This window comes from Symphalangus syndactylus, chromosome 5 (assembly GCF_028878055.3).
Source record: "Symphalangus syndactylus isolate Jambi chromosome 5, NHGRI_mSymSyn1-v2.1_pri, whole genome shotgun sequence".
Classification (NCBI taxonomy): domain Eukaryota; kingdom Metazoa; phylum Chordata; class Mammalia; order Primates; family Hylobatidae; genus Symphalangus; species Symphalangus syndactylus.
This window is the reverse complement of record NC_072427.2, coordinates 59,495,186-59,515,433: the sequence shown is the minus strand read 5'-3', so window position 1 is coordinate 59,515,433 and position 20,248 is coordinate 59,495,186. Positions and strand designations below refer to the sequence as shown.

At 52.2% G+C, this 20,248-nt stretch overlaps 1 protein-coding gene across 1 annotated transcript in view; it reads left to right on the top strand.

Annotated features, from left to right (window-relative positions):
* The first annotated feature begins 1,472 nt into the window (after positions 1 to 1,472).
* The window catches only part of LOC129482589 (uncharacterized), a 32,098-nt gene continuing 13,322 nt past the window's right edge, over positions 1,473 to 20,248 (top strand). Inside the window, 2 exon segments of the mRNA XM_063639066.1 lie at positions 1,473 to 1,583; positions 20,176 to 20,232. The gene's annotated coding sequence lies outside the window, so the exon portion shown is untranslated.

The following is a 20,248-nucleotide window of genomic DNA, read 5'->3' as shown; positions in this document are numbered from 1 at the left end:
CAGATCTCTAAATCCTATTCATCTTCCAGATGAAATCGTTCATCTGCTAACGACTTCCTTCTGCCCTCTTTGTTATGTGGCTTAGACTTTTAAAAACACTGATCCATTAGTTGAATGGAAGAAGAGGATATAAATGTGATTTATCAGACCCCATCTTGAATCTCATTCATTTCACAGCTGCTGTCCTAACTCAGGCTCAGGGTGTGCAGAGGCCAAGTGCACACTATCTAACCCTAATGCAGCTCAGGATTTGGCTTTCCCCAGCCCGTTCTCCTCAGGGTCTCAGGTCAGGCCCTCAGGGCAGCAGGAAGATGGGCTCTCCTCACCCCCCAGGCCCCCTGTCCTTCTGTGCCCCCCATCTTCAGAACTTCCCATGCCACAGCTTCGCCTAGTCCAGCCACAAGGACAAAAGAAAACGAGGGCAAATCACCAGGATTTGGGGGAGGGAGGCAGCTGAGGTCCCGCTCTGCATAGACGAGGCACCTTGTGCATCTCTCACGGCTTACCACATCTACCTGGGACTCATGAAAGGGCCAGAGGGCCGAAGGTGACACCGGAGTCTCCAGCACGACCTTCGCCGAGGGCCTCCAGGGGATTTCTCGCGCTGTGGGGGCGGAAGACTGGCTCCCCTGGGAATGTGTGTGAGTGTCTGGGAGTGTGGTGTGCTCCCCAGGGCCCCGCGGAGGTCAGGGTCCTCTCCATTCAGGACAGCAAGAAGAGAAAGGCCTGGAGTGAGGCCGTGGGGCTGGGAGCTAAAGCAGCAGAGTAACAGAAATGGGGTGCTAGGGTGGTTACTGGGGACTGGCAGGGAAGACTTGGAGTCTAGCATGCGCCTAGGGGTGCTGCGGTGGGGAGGCAGCAGGGGGCCTCCTCTGCCCGATGGGGCTTTCGGAGGCCGCGATCCCCGAGGGTTCCTCGCTCTAAGGTCCCCGCTTACAGCTGCGCGGGGCCCAGCGAGCAGGGCGCAGCGCCGCGGCCGGGGCAGGGTGCGGAGCCTCGCGTTCACCGGCTTTACCCGCGAGACCAGACCCCTGCAGCTCCCCAGCCAGCAAGGCCGGGACGTGCCTCGGGCATCTGTGTGCTTCCTAGGGCCCGGGACGTTCGGGGCGCTGAGCCGTCCAGCGTCTGGGTTCCAGCCCCGGTCCCGGAGATCCTCCCGGCTGGACCCGGGTCCTGGGTGCACCCGCCCGCCCTGCCGATGTCCCAGTGCCGGAGCCAGGGGGCGCAGGGCCTCACGAACGCCCGGCACGGACGCATCTTTTTCTTCCCTCTCTTCCCCGCGCGCGGTGCCGCCGGAAAGCGTTTCCCTGCCCCAGTGATCCAAGAGCGGGTAAGGTAAAGCGGCGAGGACCTGGGCGCGGGCTCGGCAGCGGCAGCTCAGTGCGCGTGCGCCAGGTAGCGGCGGCCCTGCGTGCTTTCCGTACTCCGCTTGGGACGCGTCCCCGCCGCTATTCAGCTTCTGGGCTAATTAGCAGTCGCGGTGTGCGGCTAGGCGCGGGCTCTCAAGGAGCGCAGCCTCCCGGACGGAGACGGCGGCGCGGCGAGGACGGCGGCGGACCGGGGCAGCCCCGCGCCGTGGCCAGGTAAGCTGGGGAACCTTGGCTACCCGACTCGCTGGCGACGGCAGCCTGGGGCTGCCCGCGGCGCCGCGGGGACCCGGACGCGTGGGGGGCGGCGCGGAAGCTGCAGGCCAAGAGCTCCCGAGCGCTGCCCCCCGGACTCGGCGGGGCTGCGGGGAGGCCGCCGCTGGGATCTAGGGGTGCAGCCCGGCGGCCCTACGCCTCTCGGACCGGCCCATCCTCCTCCCACGACGGGCGGGCGGGTGCGGCGGGGACCAGGCGATGGCTTTCGCATCCCGGGGAGGGGTTCACCGCGGCGAGGGGCCACTCTCGGCGCGGGCAAGTGGCGCTGTCTGGCGGGGCCGCCCGCTCGGGTCTCACTGGGCTGTCCGGGCCGCTAGTGCGTTCCGCTGCTCCGCTTGGCGCCGGCATCAAGTCCCCGTGCTGGGCGGTAACTACTGAGTTTGGGGTCGCCTCTGGGTTCGCTTCCCCGGGAGAATCCGAGCCCGGCCGGATCTTCGCCCCTTCCCTTTCTCTGTATAATAAGGCCCAGAGGGAAAAACTTCTCAATTAAAAACCCCACACCTTGTTGCCCCTGGGCTGCAGGCGCCGGGTTGGGGGCACGGCGCAGACCTGCCCCTCGCCAGGGCTCCTTCTCCACGCCAGGCACTGCCTGGCAAGGCTGCTGGAGGGAGATCTGGCCGCAGATGGTGAAGGAGAACATCGAGGCCCCCGGTCCCCAAGCAGGGCTCCATGGGTCGGGCGGCGGGCCTTGACAAGCCCAGGCGAGGGGCGAACTTCCTTTCCCCGGGGCCGACGCGGAGGGAGGGTGCGGGGAACGCCCGCTGAGGGACCTGTCCTGCGGTACCCCAGTGGAGAGCAGAGCCTTAGAGGGGCCTGCTGGTCTGAACTTAGTATTTACTGGCAGAAGGAAGGCTTATTTTTTCAGATCTCTTCAGATACGACCTGGCAGGCACCAGACGTAAGTCTGTGGTTGAGTGCAGTCAGCTCCTAAATGGGCATGCGATGGATGAAGCGCCCCAAACTTGGCATCTTGCGTCTGGCACTTTGTTTTTGGGCTAAACTTCTTCAACCTCCTGTGCCTCTTTCTGGTTTTCTTTTGTTTTTTTTTTTTTTTTTCTATTTTCCTTCCTCTTCGAGAAAGGACAGTGGTTTTAGAAATAATGACCTGAGAGCTTTGCAGGTTGAAGTGGGACAAGTTTTCCTAAGGTGCAGGTTGGCAGGTGCCAGGAGCCTGCAGGTGGCTTTTTCTCAGGCCTCTGGGTCCGAGTGCCTCCAGTGAGGTGAGGCAGGGGTTTCTCCCCTCCCAGAGGTGTGGCCACTACGCAGCCGGACAGGAACTGGGTTGGGGAGTCCAGGATGCCCTGCCCTCTGCGCTGATTCCTAGGTGACCGTGGGGGCTGCCTTCCCTCGCAGCCTGGCCTGGAGAGGGTCTCCTGAGCTTAGGATCTGCGGGGCAGGAGGGCTGGGGTGACAAGGACACGTGGAACCTGCTGGGGCTCCGGGCAGTGTCCAGGGCGTGAGTAGATAAAGCTGGAGCTTGCAGCTGTGTGCCGGCAGCCCTCGGTGGGCTCTAGCAGTACTGGCAGAGGGGCCCTTGGAGTGGGCTCCCTGGCTGGGCTGGAACTGGGTGATGGCAGTAGCAATGGGGCACCAAGTCTTCCCTCTCATTTGTTAGGAAGTGTGGTCTGTGCCCCTCCCCACTGTTTGGCTCTTGGGCTGGGAGAAGCTGCAGGCTGAGTCCCATGGGGTGTGAGTGTGTGTGAGCAGGAGTGGGTGCTGGAAGGAGGTAAAGCTGGTGACCATCAGCTCCTCATTCTCTTCCACCTTGCATGTTTTCTCTGACACCCCAGACCCAAGTTGTGGCCTGCTAGTTAACTTGTTTACATAACCTTTTTAAGTAGCTCTAACCTTTAAAAAAAAAAAAAAAATCAAAATGTTAGTTTCACAGGAATAATTGGTGGGGATGGATTGTGAAATGGAGCTGCATAAATATCCAGTTTGCCAACTGAGCTAAGAAATACTGGATAAAAGTAAAAGGTAATTCTAAAAGACACTGATCACACCCCTGGAAGCTTAGAGATGGGATAAGACACCTTGATTTTTCCTAGACAAAACTGAGGAAGTCAGAGGAAAAACAGTTGATGGTGAGGTTGGCATCAGCCTGGGCTTTGTTTGGATTGGGCCGCAGTGGCTGCGGTGAGGGCTGTTGGAGTGGGGAGAGTCGGGGCTGAGCCTGGCCGCAGAGGCCCCCTCCAGGCCTCAGCTCCTCTCTGGCACTCCTCACTGTCTTCTGCCATGCATACCTGCCCCGGTGACTTAACAGGTGTGGGCCTCAGGTGACACCATGGTCTGAAGTCTTGGAGAAACCTTTACTGTCCCGGGGAGGAGAGAACTGGCAGTCGGTGGGGATCGAGACCCTGCACACATCACTGGGTGGCTTGAATGTCTTCAGCAGAGATCACATGCCCTGCCTTGCAGCCTGGTCCTTAGAGAAACGGAGAGAGCTCTGGGCCTGGGCGGCGGCCCTGGCTGTACCACTCACAGGCTGTGTGCCCTCTGTGCAGTCTCAGTTCCTCACCCTTGCCAGGTGGCCATGAGGACTGGGGACGTGGAGGCACAGGTAGGGTGTAAGGTAGTCACTGATGACCAGGCAGGCCTCCACAGTGTAGGTCAAGTTTGAGAGGGTTGCTCACCAGGAGGCAGCCTGTGTGCCCGGCGGGGGCTGGGGGTGCTCATTGTTCCCTTGGGTGGTGGTTGGCCCGAGCGCCCACAGGGAGACTTCTCTGGCTCCTTCCTTTCCCAGAGTTCCTCCCCACCCGCCTGCCGCCCACTGCCTGGGTTGGGTCCAGCTCGTGTCTCAGAGCAGCCTGCTGGCACAGGCTGAGTCAGCTGTCATGGGCACTGTCTTTTCTCGTCTCTCCTGAAGCCAATCCTCCCCTCTCTCCCTGTCTAGACACACAAGGGAGGCCCGGGAGTTAGGTGACCTCAAGATCGTGCAGCTAGGCTCTCTGTGTGGAACGCTACGTACTGGTGGGGTGCCATTGCTGTGTGCGTTATGATTTCTGTGCCAGCTGTGAGGTTTCCCAGGTTGGGCTGTGCGGTACCCCTGAGTCTGCAAGTTGGCCCAGGCCAGGTGTGTCACCATTTCCCAGGCCTTCAGTGGCTTTCCAGTGCTCCCTCCACATTCATGTTTCTCGGCCTGATTTTTCTCAAGTTCCCCCGCTTGCTCCCAAGAATGGCCCCTCCAGGCTGTCCTGGCTCCAGGCAGACAGGCTCAGTGCCCACATCTGCCCTGGGTTGTCCCCACCCCATCCCCCCCTGTCATCTTGGCCCATGTCCATCCTGGAGATCCTAACTGAATGTAGGCTCTTTCGTCTTATCCGTTGGTCCTCAGATTTGCCAGGCCACTCTTGCCTCCAGGCCTTTGCACATGCTATTCCCACCCCCTTGGCATCAGCCACCCCCAGATGCCCACCTGGCCGGCCCCTCACTTATTGCCAGCTCCCTGACAGCCCTACATAAATTAGCGTTACTTCCCCTTCTCTTGTTAACCTTGCTTTGTGTTTCTCCTTAGTACTCAACATTCAGTGTGTTATTTATATACTTGTTTGTTTATTGTCAGTCTCTTATCACTCAAATGTAAAAGGCTTTGTTCACCTCTGGATCCCCAGTAGCTAGAAAAGTGCCTGGCACACAGTAGAGCCTTAGCGCTATCGTTGGATGAGCGAGTGAATGAGACACGGGAGCATTAGTCTCCCTTGCAGCACATGTCCTGCTCCCTGTGCCTCCTTTTCCCGAGTCCCAGAGCTGGAATCTAGCTGTGTTCCCCTTTGGATCCTCCTAGAGTGTAGCCCAGACCCTCACTCAGTGGGCAGTCAGGAAAGAGCTGCAGAGTTGTACAGTGCAACATCAGTTTCACATAGGTCAGAGGAGAATGTGTTTGGGAAGGTAACCAGCCCAGAGAATGAGCTTTCTGATTCTGCACTGAGATTCCTTTTTGGATTTTCAGTTGTTTGGGTTCTCTGCACCAAGGTGGTCCCTGCTGCCAAAGTCAGCGCCTCGTCTCCCTGCAGTCACCTCGGATGTGGATGCACTTTGGAAGGAGGCACCCCCATGCCCAGATTCCCTTCCCGCTCCATCTGGATCTTTCCAAACTTGTCTTGTACCTAATGTCAGACTCTGTCCCAGCGCTCTCAGCCACTCTGCTTTCCCTTCCAGAAGCCGCCTCCTGCTTGACTCTCTCCTGCCTGTGTCCTGGCCTGGTTGGAGAAGGTACTTTGGTTTTATGTGAAAGGGACTGGGAGGTAGGAAAAGAGATGGGATTTGGAGTAACAATAGCTCAGTTCCAGCCTGGCCCTGCCACTAATCCCTGGGGCCCAGGACCAGTCATCTGGCTTGAGAGTCTTTCTCAGCATCTGCAATATGCGCATGAGGCCTCTTGCCTGTGGTTGCTTTGAGGCACAGAGGAGATGCGATATTGAACTGATGCGAGATACTTTATGACAGCAAGGGCTCCATGGTGTGGCTTCTCTTATTGTCCTGGGAGTTTTAAGGGTCAGGTTTGTGAGTTACAGCTACTGCCTGGTGAGAGAATGCAGAGGAAGCATGTCATAAACTCTAAAGGGCTGTTTTAAGGTAAGGTGCTGCATCTGTTGTTTTGTGTTTCAAGGATCAAAATTAAGAGAAAAAATATGTGGTTGAGATACCTGCATTGAGTGACTGAAAATATTTTCATCTCTAGTTTTCTGGAAACGGAAACACTCCAACATTTGAAGATGGTTTTGATGGCGAAACCACTAGAATGAAACACACATCATCAGGCAATTCTGTGTGTTGAGTTCCATCTCCCTTTGTTTGTCATTTTAAATAATTTCCCGACAAATCCAGAAGGCAGGTCTTGTCTTAACTTCGAAACGAGGAGGCTGGGGACAGGTAGCTGAGCTGTGGGTTGCCTAAGAGCACTCTGCTGCGACGGGGCAGTGCTGGCCTTTGAGCCTGAGCTGGAGAGAGTGTGAGGCCCATGTTTTCTCCCTGTCTCCTGCTGGGGCCCATTTTTTATCAGATTTATTTTTAACGGGGTGGGCATGACTAGGACTTATGACCACTGGTGAGCATGTACAGGGGCTAATTTTCAACACGTGCTGAGAGACTGATGGCTGGCATCGGAGAGTCATGGAAATGCCACAGATGACGTGAGCCCTTCAGAGCAATGGGGAAAGGGTCTGGGAGCTTGCCCTCCAGGAAGGTGGCTGACATGGTTGGTGGGACACTAAGGTGTTTTCCATGTTGCACTTGAAGCCAACATGGATTCTTAGCACTTCTTGTCCCTAGAATCAACTGTGCAGAGAGACACTTGGTTCTGAAACTCTCAGGCAAAGACAGTTCTGAGGAAACTCTTATTAGTAAATAGTGAGTCAGAGAACACTACTGACATTTAGAATTTTCAGTTGAGATATATATGTACAGTCATGCATCACATGACATTGTTTTGGTTAATGATAGCATATATGACAGAGGTCCCATAAGAATATCATGGGGCTCAAAAATTCCTGTTGCCTAGTGACATTGTCGTAAAGTTGTAGTGCAGTTACTTTATTTTAAAAAAAATGTAGCCTAAGTGTACAATGTTTATAAAGTCTGCACTAGTGTACAGACTGACTCACCCAAGCAATTTCCATTCATGGAAGGTCCATTCATGGAAAGTGCCCTAGACAGGGGCACCATGTTTTATCTTTTATAGCATATTTTTACTTTGTGCCTTTTCTATATGTTTAGATACACACATTCAGCACAGTAACATGCTGCCTAGGTTTGCAGCCTAGGAGCAATAGGCTGTACCCTATAACCTAGGTGTGTTGTAGTAGGTTTGTATAACGTATGCTCTATGATATTCTCACAATGATGAAATTGCCTAATGATAAATTTCTCAGAATACATCCCTGTCGTTAAGTGACGCATGCGTGTGTGTGTGTGTGTGTGTGTGTGTGATATATAATTTTTTTCATTTGGTTGGTTTGGCATTCCTGGAATTGATTCTCCAGCAAGGCAGCTCTAAATATGAATTCCTGTGAACTGTTGTATGCATTGTTAATTTAATAAACAAGTATCGTTTATGGTTTCTCACAGTTGGTTTGGTTATCAACTGTCTTGGAAAAATCCATTGTTTCAAAAATAGTAAAGCCACTAGTTGAGTAACCACATGCATTTAGGGATGATGGATTTCTCAGGTCTCTCTGGAAGCAAGTGTGTGCATTGTGCAAATAAAACACAGTTTCTGTTTCTCAGTCTTTTGGTGTAATAAGTGAGCCATGTGCTCTAGCATCTGTCTGGATTATCCGGAGCTGGTGGCAGCTGTCACTGGTGTGGTGCAGTGGGGCCAGGCGTGTGTTAGGAACTGGAAGCTCTGGGAAGCCAGGCTCTGCCTCCATGCATGAGCCAGCTGTATAGCATCACTGCTCAGTTTGTCTTGACTCATCCCAAGAAGGGCATGTGGAGATCTGTGTCCCATTCCTCACCAGCCACTGAGTTACTGTGGATGGAGGAGATGAGATGTGTGCAACTGTTCTGCTGTAGTAAAGCACTCAGTCAGTGCAGTCACCAGGGTTAGGGTGTGTGTGTGTTTTACCAACTTGCCTGCTGGGTTTCAGACACCTGGCACTACCTCCAGCCTCTAACTGATTCTGGCTAGTACGCGTGAAAGCTGTCAGCTGAGCGATGAATGGACCAATTTTGGCCACAGGTCCCTGCACTTCCCACCTGGCCTGACTGCTATATTCTGAGCCCCTGAGGCAGGACTGAGTGGGTCACATTGGTGGCTGATTCTCTCGGGAATGGCATTGGGTGAAGTCGAGGTTTTCCTGACCCACCGTCCCTACTAGAAGTGCCTTTCTTTTGTGCATGTATTGTGAAGATTCTGCCTGTGAACTTTCTCTACCCGTTGAGTCCTTAGGTTCGGGTACCTGGAGAGGAGCATGTCATCGTTTTGCAGGTTGGATGTGCGGTTGTTGGGGAAGACGTCTTTGTGCTGTCTTGGGTTGGAAGCTTTGAGAGCAGAAGCCCCTCCAGACCAAGAACTCCTGATTGTGTCTTTCCCTTGGGCTTTTGCCGTTTTCAGCTTCTAAATTAATTGTATTTTATTAAGTAATGGTTTTCTTCTTGATCACAGGCGTGCCTGTGCTTAATCAGCACTGAGGGCTGGTGCTACTTCAGTTGATTTGATACACCCAGAGGCAGCCTCATCTCCAACTTGTCTTGACTTCGTCTGGGGAGCTGCCGTGGGGGACCCCTGGACTGGCAGCATTCCCACCCCTCACTTTGGCAACCCCGGCCTAACTCCTTGTATGTGTTGCTCCTTTTATCTGTCACGTAGGGTGGTTTAATCTAATAGCAGAAACAAAAGGGTGCGGGACACTAACGTGGTAGGTCTCACCTTGCCCGTCATTCACCTCTCAGTCCTTTGACACTCAGGGACTCTGCAGTGGTAGAACCGGGAGCAGGTACCCTTCACTTTTCTTACCCCCCCGCCGAGTCCCTTTGCCTGGAACACTGTCCATCTATCCACCCATGCACTCAGTAGGTATTTTCCGAGCAGCTACTATATTCCAGCTTTCTTGTTCCCAGTTTAGAGCTGGGTGGGATCAGGAGGGAGGGCATGGAAGGGGTTGCTGGAGAATGTGCAATGGCATCAGAGCCCCATTCTGGCTTTGGGTCCAAGGCCCTCCTAGAGAGCACAGTCTGGAAGATGTGAGAGCCCCACAGTAGGTTGGGGTGGATCATGGACCCCATCCTAGAAGAGTGGGTGAGTGTGCCCCTTCAGAGCCCAGGCCAGAAGAGCCCTCTAGGCAGAAGGGCCAGCCTGGAGTGTGGCACCCTGGGCATAGGGAGGGCCAAGTTTTTGGCAGGATGATTGTGTAGTTTGTGTAGGTCAGAGCTGGAGATGGGGGTTGGGGGGCAGTTCCTGACCACTAGGGGCTTGGTAGCCCTGGAGAGCCCTTGCTGTGGGTTGGGAGCAAAGTAGGTGGGCCAATAACAATGCATATTTTACCAAGCGAATTCTAGGAGAGTGATTTCTGCAGCTGGCTTCCCTAGTGGACAGTTGAGCGCATGGGAGGAAGACGCGGTCAGGGGCATGTTGAGGGATGCATCCAGAGGCGAGGGGAGAGTGTGAGGAAGTATGAGCAGAAAATGTGACATGGGGTGGGGAGGGGTGCAGTGAGGACGCAGGAGGGTGGTGGGGGCAGGTTTCTGGCCGATGCAACGCCTGCGTCATGGAGAGGCTCTGGAGTCCACTCCCCACTGGGTTCTGTAGGAGGTGGCAGCTGATACCAAGTCCCAGCCTTGCTAGTGCGGACGTTTTATTTTACCCTTTTTTTTTTTTTTTTTTTTTTTTTTTTTTTTTACAAGGATTTACAGGATTTCTAGATTGAATTGCCCCTGTTCTCCAAGAAGGAGCGGGAACAGCAGCGCTGCAGGGTGATGGGCTGCAGAGGCCTCTGCAGCAGGGTGGGGTCTGGGGAGACATTCAGGTGCCTCCTGTCCATGGCCTCGATAGGCCAGGGCACCTGCAGCTTGGGCCCTCTTCCCCTTTCAGGTGGAGGGAGCTGTTCATCCTCTGGGGGCTGCTGGGCAAGAAACATTTCTTACCTGATAATGTGAAGCGTCAGAGGTCCGTGTTTTATGGGTAAGTTGCTGTATGTTTTGGAGCTGCAGTCAGTCTGTTTTTCTCACTAGCATGGTGTGGAGGTGGGGGGCAGTATTCCCTCCCATGAGGCCCATGTCCGCTTCATTATCCCTGTCTGCTGGGACTGCACTGGACGCTGGCTGAGGTTGCCTTTGTTACTTCCATGCACCATAACTGGAAAGGCCTGCTGCTTGTTAGGCTCCTTAGAAATCTGATTTGAAGGCTGGGCACGGTGGTTCATGCTGTAATCCCAGCACTTTGTGAGGCTGAGGAGGGAGGATCGCTTAAGCCCAGGAGTTCGAGACCAGCCTGGGCAACACAGGGAGACCTCACCTCTACAAAAAAAATAGAAAAATTAGCCAGATATGGTGGCTCATGGGTGTGGTTCTAGCTACTCGGGAGCCTGAGGTGGGAGGATCACTTAAGCCCAGGAGGTTGAGGCTGCAGTGAGTTGTGAGGGTGCCAGTGCCCTCCCCTGGGTGACAGAGCGAGAATTTCTCTCTCTCAAAAAAAAAAAAAAATCTGATTTGAAGGAGAGAAAGTTCTATTTGATGTGGGGGTTGGAGGGTGGAGAGCACCTCTGCGATTAAACCTTTATATCATCTTGATGATTTTAATCAGACATCTAATATTATGCTGTAGTTCATGTCAACTGATTTTCCAAACCTGAATTTCAGAGACTTCCTATGACACACCAGGCAGTGGGAGTGGGGATGGTGAGAGACTGTTAGTTATTCCAGGAAGAGAGGCCTTTTCTGATTGTCCTGCTCACCAGCACACTGAGGGGCTGGGCCGCTGACCTGATGGAATGGGGAGTAGAGCCCTGGCTTATTTATGTGCGGTTGTTTCTTTTGAACGTGTCTTGTTTTGCTGGTGATTTGGCAAATAGGTTGAAACCAAGCCCTCCCCCAGTTCCTCAACTGCCTAGGACTCCACAGGTGCCTGGGAGTCCGATGGCTGGCAGGCTGCCTTTTGAAGCTTGGCCTAGTGTCCCGCAGCTGTTGGTTGTCCTAGGAATCCAAGGAAAAGCTGCTGGATTCTGCGGCCCCAGGAGGATCTTTGTCCTCCTTTTGCAGAGCAGTAGGTGGATTTGCTCTGTTGAGCTGGAAGGAAGAATTTTTAGATTTCCTCTGGCTGAAGAAGTTAAAATGGAACCATCTACGTCAATTCCCCACAATTGGACTTTAAAGCAAGTTTTCAGAAAAACAGACTCGATTATTTTCTATGCATGGAAGCAAATTCCTTGGGAACTTCTGGTGAATTTTTTTTTTTTTTTTTTTGAGACGGAGTCTCACTCTGTCACGCAGGCTGGAGTGCAGTGGCACAATCTCGGCTTACTGTAAGCTCCACCTCCTGGGTTCATGCCATTCTCCTGCCTCAGTCTCTCGAGTAGCTGGGACTACAGGCGCCCGCCACCACTCCCGGCTAACTTTTGTATTTTTAGTAGAGACAGGGTTTCACCATGTTAGCCAGGATGGTCTTGATCTCCTGACCTCGTGATCCGCCCGCCTCAGCCTCCCAAAGTGCTGGGATTACAGGCATGAGCCACCGTGCCCGGCCTAACTTCTGGTGAATTTTAAAGTGCTTGTCTATTTTGTTTTATTCTCCAATACTGAGAAGTCTTTAACAACTAGCGGCTGCCTGAGTAGGTCAAGGTCTGAGGGGCAGCACTCCCCACCAGAGCTAATCATTAAATAGATCTGCCATCTGTAGTTTTTGTTTTGCGTTTTGAGATGGAGGTGTTGCTGGACTTGAACTCGTGGGCTCCTGGCTGTGGTGGTGGCAATGTCTAGGACCCATGCCAGCAACCTGGCAGCCACTGGTAGCCTCTGCTCCTTCCTCCAAACTGGTGAGGATCCCCAGGCAGTGGTGGTGGCCCCCTGGTGCACAGGCAGATGAGGGGGTAGGGGGAAGAGGGTAGTGTACAGCCCTGGTTCTCAAAGCAGGTGGTGGGGCCAGCATGTGTGACACAGTGGCCAAACGGACCATGGATGTGGACCAGACTGGTCGAGGGAAGCCCCCGCCCTGACTGTGCCAGGAGATGCTGCCTGAGCCACCAAATTCCCACTGGGACCCATGGCCCCAGGGGAGGCCCTGGAATCTGTGAAACTCAGGGTCATCCTCACTTGTTTCCTGTCATTTATGTTCTAGCCTTGACCTTGGAGTGTCCACCCTGCAGGAGCTGCCAGTTGCTGTGAGTTTCTTGTGCTTCCTTGTGACAAGTGATAGGGAGTGGCTACTGTTAGGTTAGATTCTGTTATTTTGCACATCATAGACTTTTTACACTAGTTTCCATCATTTTCATCTAGAGTCTTTGTTTAGGGTGTTACAGCTATCAACACCAGCTAACAATGTGTCTGTGGTGATGGGCATCAAATTTCTCATCTTATGAGGTAAACCAGCCAACCTAGTGCCTTTTGCGGGAAGGTACTGATGCTTCGGGACTTGGGACTGATGGGTGGGTGTTGCCAGGAATTCAGCCTCTTCCAACAGGAGCTGTAGGGTGGCGTGATGTGGCCCCATGTTGCCCTCTGGTGGTAGGGCCGGGGGTGGCGCCTGGAGGCATGGGGGGTGGTCAGGCTTCCAGGAAGGTGATCCAGGCCCAGGAAGGTCCGAAGTGTGATGGAGGGGAGAGGGAGAGGAGAGGAAGCCTACCGGGAGGCGTGGGTTCAAGGCCTGGGTTTTTGTTAGTTTGTTGTCATGCCATCTGCTAGGCATCCATTCTCTGTTGTGGTCCCCAAATGCCCCATTTCTGGCTTCATTCAGACGCAGTTCCTCTGCTCAGTGGAAGTGGAAGAGGTGGAACAGTCGTCTGTGCTGTCTTCAGAGCCGGTGGAGGCGGAGCTCGGCCAGCGTGTCACAGCCCTAGTGGAAGAGCAACTAGCAAGAGAACCCACTCTTCCCTGTGGCTCCTAGACACCTTGGTTGGAGGGTTGGCCAGGAGCAGGAGCAGGAAGAGCACTGTGGACAGAGCTGGCTCCTGGGACATGGGAGGCCTGTAGAATGCCTGCAGAATCAGCATGAGAGAGAGAGAGAGAGAGCACAAGCGCACGAGCGCGAGTGTGCACAAGGCCAAGTAGTAGGCATGGCAGAGGGGGGATTCCAACCCCCTTCTGACTCCAGGGCCTATAAACTTAACCATCCAGTAGCAGGGCCTCTCAGCTGGAAATCAGTCACATGCTTCCCAGAAGGTATTTTTATGAGTCAATATACTTGACTTTGGGAATTGGCTATAAAGAGAAAATTTACTACAGGTTTAAAGAAGTGTGTACTGGATTAATTTGGCAACCTCTTTTCTTTTTGAGACAGGATCTCACTGTGTTGCTCAGACTGGAGTGCAGTGGTGTGATCTTGGCTCACTGCAGCCTTGACCACTTGGGCTCAAGTGATCCTCCCACCTCAGCCTCCAGAGTAGCTGGGATCACAGGCGTGCACCTCCATATCCAGCCAACTTTTAAATTTTTCCTAGAGATGGAGTTTCACCATGTTGCCCAGGCTGATCTCGAACTCTTCTGCCTCCCGAAGTTGGCAACCTCTGCATGTGCTGCTCAGAGCTGCCTGTTTGCAAATGAACCATGAATATTTTTTATACCTGAGGTTAATTTCATGTAGATAGAACACCACTACAGGAGATGGGGGGGTGATGTCACAGAGCACTGGACAGATAATCAAGATGGGGTCCCCTCGTTGCAGTCGAGCTGACCTCTTTTGGGGCTGTCGCCAGCTCAGTGGTGACCACCTGCTGTCTGCAGTCTGAGGATCGGGGTGTCCTAAGCTCTCTCCAGCTCAGAAATCTTTAACTGTCTACTGGGTTCATTTGTCTGGAACCTTGCCTCCCCTTTCCCTGTGGTTCTGCATGTTGCCGGGTGTTTCTCAGGGACACCTGCCTTTCCTGAGGGTCCGCAGCCGTGGATGGGAGAAGAGGGTGTGTGATGTCTGACACCCGGGAATTGGTGGGTCTCCATTATCTGAGGAGGGTGTCCTTCCCAGGTTAGCTGGGCATGAGTTCAGTTTCAGTTGTATCCTTCCTTCCAGTTTGGGATGGGTTCTGAAATTTGTATTGCAAGTGATGAAAAAGGGGTAAGTGGCTTTTCATCTCAGTGGGGTTAGCTTTGTCGTGGACCCCTGAGCTGAGAGATGGCATTATTGGAAGTCCAGTGCCTCAACCCATGCAGTCTTATTGAGGACTTACTTGTATCATTGTGTATTACTTGAAAGCGAGCAATCTGTACGGTAACTTTTAGGATTCTTGGTGTGGATGGGTTTAATATCTGCCCGTGTGCCTCGTTTCCTGGGTATCACTGAGGAATGGCTCTTTGATTTTCAATTTTAAACCCTTATCTTGCCACAGTCGGTTTTTTATACAGAGCAGAGTGCTGGAGACAGGCTGCAATGACAGTGTTCCTAATGGGATGGGTTTTATTTCGAATGAGTGGACTGTGACAACTTTTAGGTACCTTCTCGTGACTCTTCTCACAATAGCCGATTTTCCTCTTGTTTAATGGAAAATTAGTAGCTGAAGCCTGCTTCACGTCTCTGCCCCCGTGGTGTGGCCTGGGAGTACCCTGGCTCATCTCCCAGGGCAAATGTCAGACAGGCCGGCCACAGCCCAAGGAAGTGGGGGCAAAGGGGGTGCCCCAGTCCGACCTCAAGGGCCCATGTGGCTTTTGTATTGAGGGCAGAGTAGTTGTGCTGTTGGCTTTCAGCAGGAGCCAGGCAGAGCAGCTGTCCGTGGGCTCCCCTGTTGGCCGGGGATGTTGACCAGGATGTGGAAGGAATCAGGCGGGAACCCCCGGCGGGATGGTCATTGCGGTGTCTCTGCACCTAAGTGATTTGTTTTCGCAGACATCAATGCTCAGGATTGATCAACCGCAGGATCATCAATGCTTGGGAAGGGTAGAGCTTGTGTCCCATCAGAGATATGACTCCGAATCTGTGGGGACTCTCCCCCGGCTGACTCATAAAATGAATGGGCACCTGAGCCACTCCGTGTGATGCTGAAAACCGGGAGCGCTCGGGTGACGCTTTCAGCCATAAAGTCTGCCTTTACCCAGGGGAGTGGCTGCCGATGGTGTGTTTTCTATTTGAAGTAACTCTAAAGGGGCCCACCCAAGTTTCAGAAAGAAACTCAGGTTCTTGACATATGCAGGGGGAACCCTTTCGTTTCTAAAATCTGTTAAAAAAATTTTACTATTGGTGAAAATATCCTCTTACGCATTTGCAGTGACACCTCCATCCTCACTGCAGTGCCCCGTGAGTGCAGGCCTGTGCCCGTGACCTGGCTGGACCCTGGGGTTTTCCTGTGCCGCTGGTCCTGAGCTGCTTTTGCTGTCAACAGGGCAGCCCTCTGGGTCTGGATAAGAGGTTCTGCGTGCTCCTTACAGTTCAAAGCAGGTGTGGGCCATCTTCCCTGCCTCCTGCCTTGTCCTCCAGTAGTAAGTCACGCCCCTGTCACTCCCTGGAGCCACTCCACTGAGATTGTTGATTTTACACTGAGGCTTCTCTTTGGGACACCCCAGGCTCGTGGTTACCCGATGGAGGAAAAATTCTGGGAGAATCGGCTGGTGAGATGCCTGACACCACTCTCCTGGCATCTGACATCAAGGATATCTTAATTTTTTTAATTTTTAAAAATTGTGGTAAATACACATAACATGAAATTTACCATCTGAAATACTTCTAAGTGTATGATTCTGTGGCATTAAATACACTCACAGTGTTGTGCAACCATCACCACCATCCATCTCCAGAACTTTCTTCATCTTGCAATCTGAAACTCTGTGTCCACTAACTCCCCTTTCTGCCTCCCCCAGCCCCTGGCAGCCACCATTCTACTTTCTGTCTCTGAATTTGACGACTCCAGGTGCCACATGTGAGTGAAATCATACAATCATTTGTCTTTTTCCAACTGGTTTCTTTCACTTCGCGTGACATGCTCAAGGCCCACCTGTGTTATAGCATGCGTCAGAACTTCCTTCCTTCTTAGGGTTGACTACTGTCCCCATTGTATGGATAGGCCACACTTTGTTTGCTGTTCATCCCTCAGACATCGAGAATATCTCACATAGTAGCATGAGTCAAAGAATCTGATGAGGGCTTCATCTTGGTCACTCATGCTCTCTGCAACTCCACCCTCTGCAAGGGTTGGGTGGACAGGCTGAAGCTACCTGCTTATCCTGTATTGAGCAGACAGGCCTGGTGCTGGGCGCAGAGGATGCAAACTGGAGCAGAGCCACTTCCTGCCCTCAAAGTGCAGCAGCAACATGCCATGTTAGTACCAGCCTATCCGGGGCTTTATAAAGTTAAGAAAAGAGCCTGTATCCATCCTGAAGGCTGTGTGACCACAGGGCTTTTAAAGGATGCTTCTGTGTTCCCAGAGTTAGGTGGGAGCTCTTGGAAGGATCTCTTTTATCCCAGTGCTGTTGCTAAGAATGGAAAGCCCCTCTGCGTGACTGCAGTAGCTGGTGCGATCCTCTGGTCACTTGCATCAGAGCCTGGGAGGTTGTGGTCTGCAAAGCTCACCTCTCATAATGGGATGCCAATAAATAGTATCCAAAGTTGATATACCCAGAAAGAGAGTTCAAAAATTATTTAGAGAGGTGGAAAATAATCACCAGTAGAATTAAAATCAGAAACAACAAGGATGGCCAGCGGAGTGGGGAAGTCCAGATTGGGGAATGTGATGTTTCATTATAAGGTCTTTCAGCATTTGCTTACTTTGGTCTGAGTGAAAGAATTGTCTCATTTTTTTGAGGGCCATGTACAGCAAAGGACTGACCATCTGTCAGACACACTGGTCAGTTCTGGCAAGGCAGAGTTGGAAGGTTTCTGTCCTCAGGTGGGTGGGCAGGGATGGCAGCTTGCCGTAAGGTATCCAACAGCACCAGGGGCAGGAAATGAAAAGTGCTCAGTGATTGGTGGGATAATGGTGTCTAGCACAATGATTCCTGCCAAAATCTTTTTTTTTTTTTTTTTTTTTTTTGTGAGACGGAGTCTCGCTCTGTCTCCCAGGCTGGAGTGCAGTGTCGCGATCTCCGCTCACTGCAAGCTCCGCCTCCCGGGTTCCCGCCATTCTCCTGCCTCAGCCTCTCCGAGGAGCTGGGACTACAGGCGCCCGCCACCACGCCTGGCTAATTTTTTTTGTATTTTTAGTAGAGACGGGGTTTCACCGTGGTCTCGATTTGTTGACCTCGTGATCCGCCCGCCTCGGCCTCCCAAAGTGCTGGGATTGCAAGCGTGAGCCACCGTGCCCGGCCCTGCCAAAATCTTAACAGTGGCTGGGCATAGTGGCTCATGCCTGTAATCCCAGCACTTTGGGAGGCTGAGGTGGGTGGGTCACTTGAGGTCAGGAGTTCAAGACTAGCCTGGCCAACATGCTGAAACTCTGTCTCTACTAAAAAAATACAAAAATTAGCCGGGCGTGGTGGCACGCACCTGTAATCCCAGCGACTCGGGAGGCTGAGGCAGGAGAATTGCTTGAACCTGGGAGGCAGAGGTTGCAGTGAGCAAAGATTGTGCCACTGCACTCCAGGCTGGCTGACAGAGCAAGACTCCATCTCAAAATAAATAAATAAATAAATAAAACCACAAAAACAAAAAAAAACTTAATGGTGTGCAATAAATGAAAATGCTGCCCCAGTCAGATGGGACTAGCACTTTTCAGCAACCCTCAAGGTCTCGTGTCAGAGGAATAAAGATCTGAGTATTTCCTACCTGTGGAGGGGCTTGGTGAAGGAATTTTCAGTCCTGAGCACCCTGGCCTGTGCTGAAAGCCTCTGCGTCACACCACATGAGTTAGTTGGGAAAGAGAGCTCCCACCGTTCTCTTTTAACCCTTGTCCTTTTGTACCACAGCAATTGCTTTCCTGGAGATCAGAACCATGGCTGGGTTTAACATCATCTTTGGAAATCCTAAAAGGCAATGAAGTGAGTTTTCTCTTTTCATTTTTTTTTTTGATACAGCTGTGTCACTTTGAAATTTTATTTTCGTATCGGTTCTAATATTGTGTCTGCTTGACATAGTTTCTATTAAATGGGCTTGATATGAAGTTATTTTAAAATTCAAGTATATAGAGTTTCAGGGCCCATCGTCTTGATTTTTGGTGCAGTACCCCAGTTTCATACGGTGTTATTCTTTTCCAGAAAGGGGTCACTGAATAATTTACATTTTACGGTTATTTTCTGAGAAACTATTTCTGGTTATAAATGGTAAACATCTTCTAGGTTTTGCAGTAAGAAATAATTGATTATGTTAGAAAAAAAGAACCATAAGAAGATGTGATTTTAATTTTGACTTCCTGTAAGTACCTTCTAGAGCAGAAGGTTTTCTCTTCGTGGATTCTGCATCTTGGATTTGGGGACTCTGTTGCACTGAGCTGTGCTCTGCCGGGAGGAGCCTGTGGCAGAACAGTTTGGGTTCTGCTGGCCACCTTTCACTCTATTCAGGGAGTTTGGGTCCCAGAGAAAGATGATAGCAGTTAGGTCTTGTTGGGAAGAAAACACAGCTACCAACCCTGGACCATTTTGCTTCCCCTGAACAAATAAGATAGTTATTTGCCTACTTTTGGGGATGGTGCCTGTGGTTTGCACAGGACGAGGTGGCAGCTGGCTTGCCTGCTGGCCTGCTTCATGGAGATAGGATGCTCAGATCCACCGCTGCTCTTCAGGGGTCGTGGAAGGAATTAATGCACTTCCTTCTGTCCCTCAATCTCTGTCCCTTTACGTGTCTCTGGAGCTGAGCACGTATTCCTTTTCTTTCTTCATCTCAGTAGAGCTTTTAAATTAAATAGATGTTGCTTAAGCCATTCAGAAATGTTTCACATTTTAAAAAACAAAAGGTAGCTGCTGCCATGATTCCTTCGCCCACCCCTACACCGTGTCCTTGTAGGACAGTCGCCACTTGGCTGTGCTGAGCCCATCTGGAAGTGTTTCTGATTCTGATCAGAAGTGGAACAGTTTCAGTGCAGATTGTAGGTTCCTGTTAGTGATGAACTTGGGTGGAGATGGGGACACAGCTTGTTCTTTCCTCCTGGACTCTCATCCAGGGTCCTGAGCTGCCAGGGGCCTGGCCACTCCTGCCCCGAGCCCTGCCTTGGCTGAGCTGATTATCGCTGCATGTCCCATGCTGCCGGTCTGCCTGTCACCTGCAGTGCACATGTGTGCATGTGTGTGCATTCGTACATGCACCACACACATACCATGCCCACCTCATACACACCACACACATACCCCATACACACCACACACCAACCACACACATTACACACACTGCAAACACACCACACACCACAAACACTACACCATGCACACAAAAATACATACACATTCAATCCTTCCACACTACATCACACTCCACACACACCACACATCACACTCCACACACACCACACGCACATATCACATTCACGTCACACCACACCACATACTACACACCATATACAGTACACTCCACACACCACACCCTCCAGGACACCCCGCCACCATACACACACAAACACCACACACCCACACCATACTACACATTTACCACATACGCACCACACTCACTGTATCTCATGAACACACCACACACCCCTGCCACACACATTTGCATGCAAACTACTCATTGAATGAAACTGAATGATTTAGTTTTCCCCAAATTAATACTGTCCGCCTGTGCACCCCTGGCTGTCCTGGCCGGCACATCCCCTGGTCCTGCCCTCCCTTGGGTCAGCACCGCCTCCTGTGTTTCAGGTGTCTCTGGCTGTGCCCTGTGGTGTACTTACGTCCTGATTTTGTGGGAGGCTGGCTCCTCTGCTCCAGTGGCTGCCTTCCTGGAGGAGACCAGCTTGTTTGCCACCTCTCCTGATGCCCAGAGCAGCGGCCCACTCGGGAAGTCCTGCTTCCTCACCTCGCTGTCTGCCCTTCCCCACAGGTGGTTTTCTGTCAGTGCCGACATCTCCCCAGCTAGGAGACCCTCAGAGGTGCACAGGTGGGTTTGATTACAA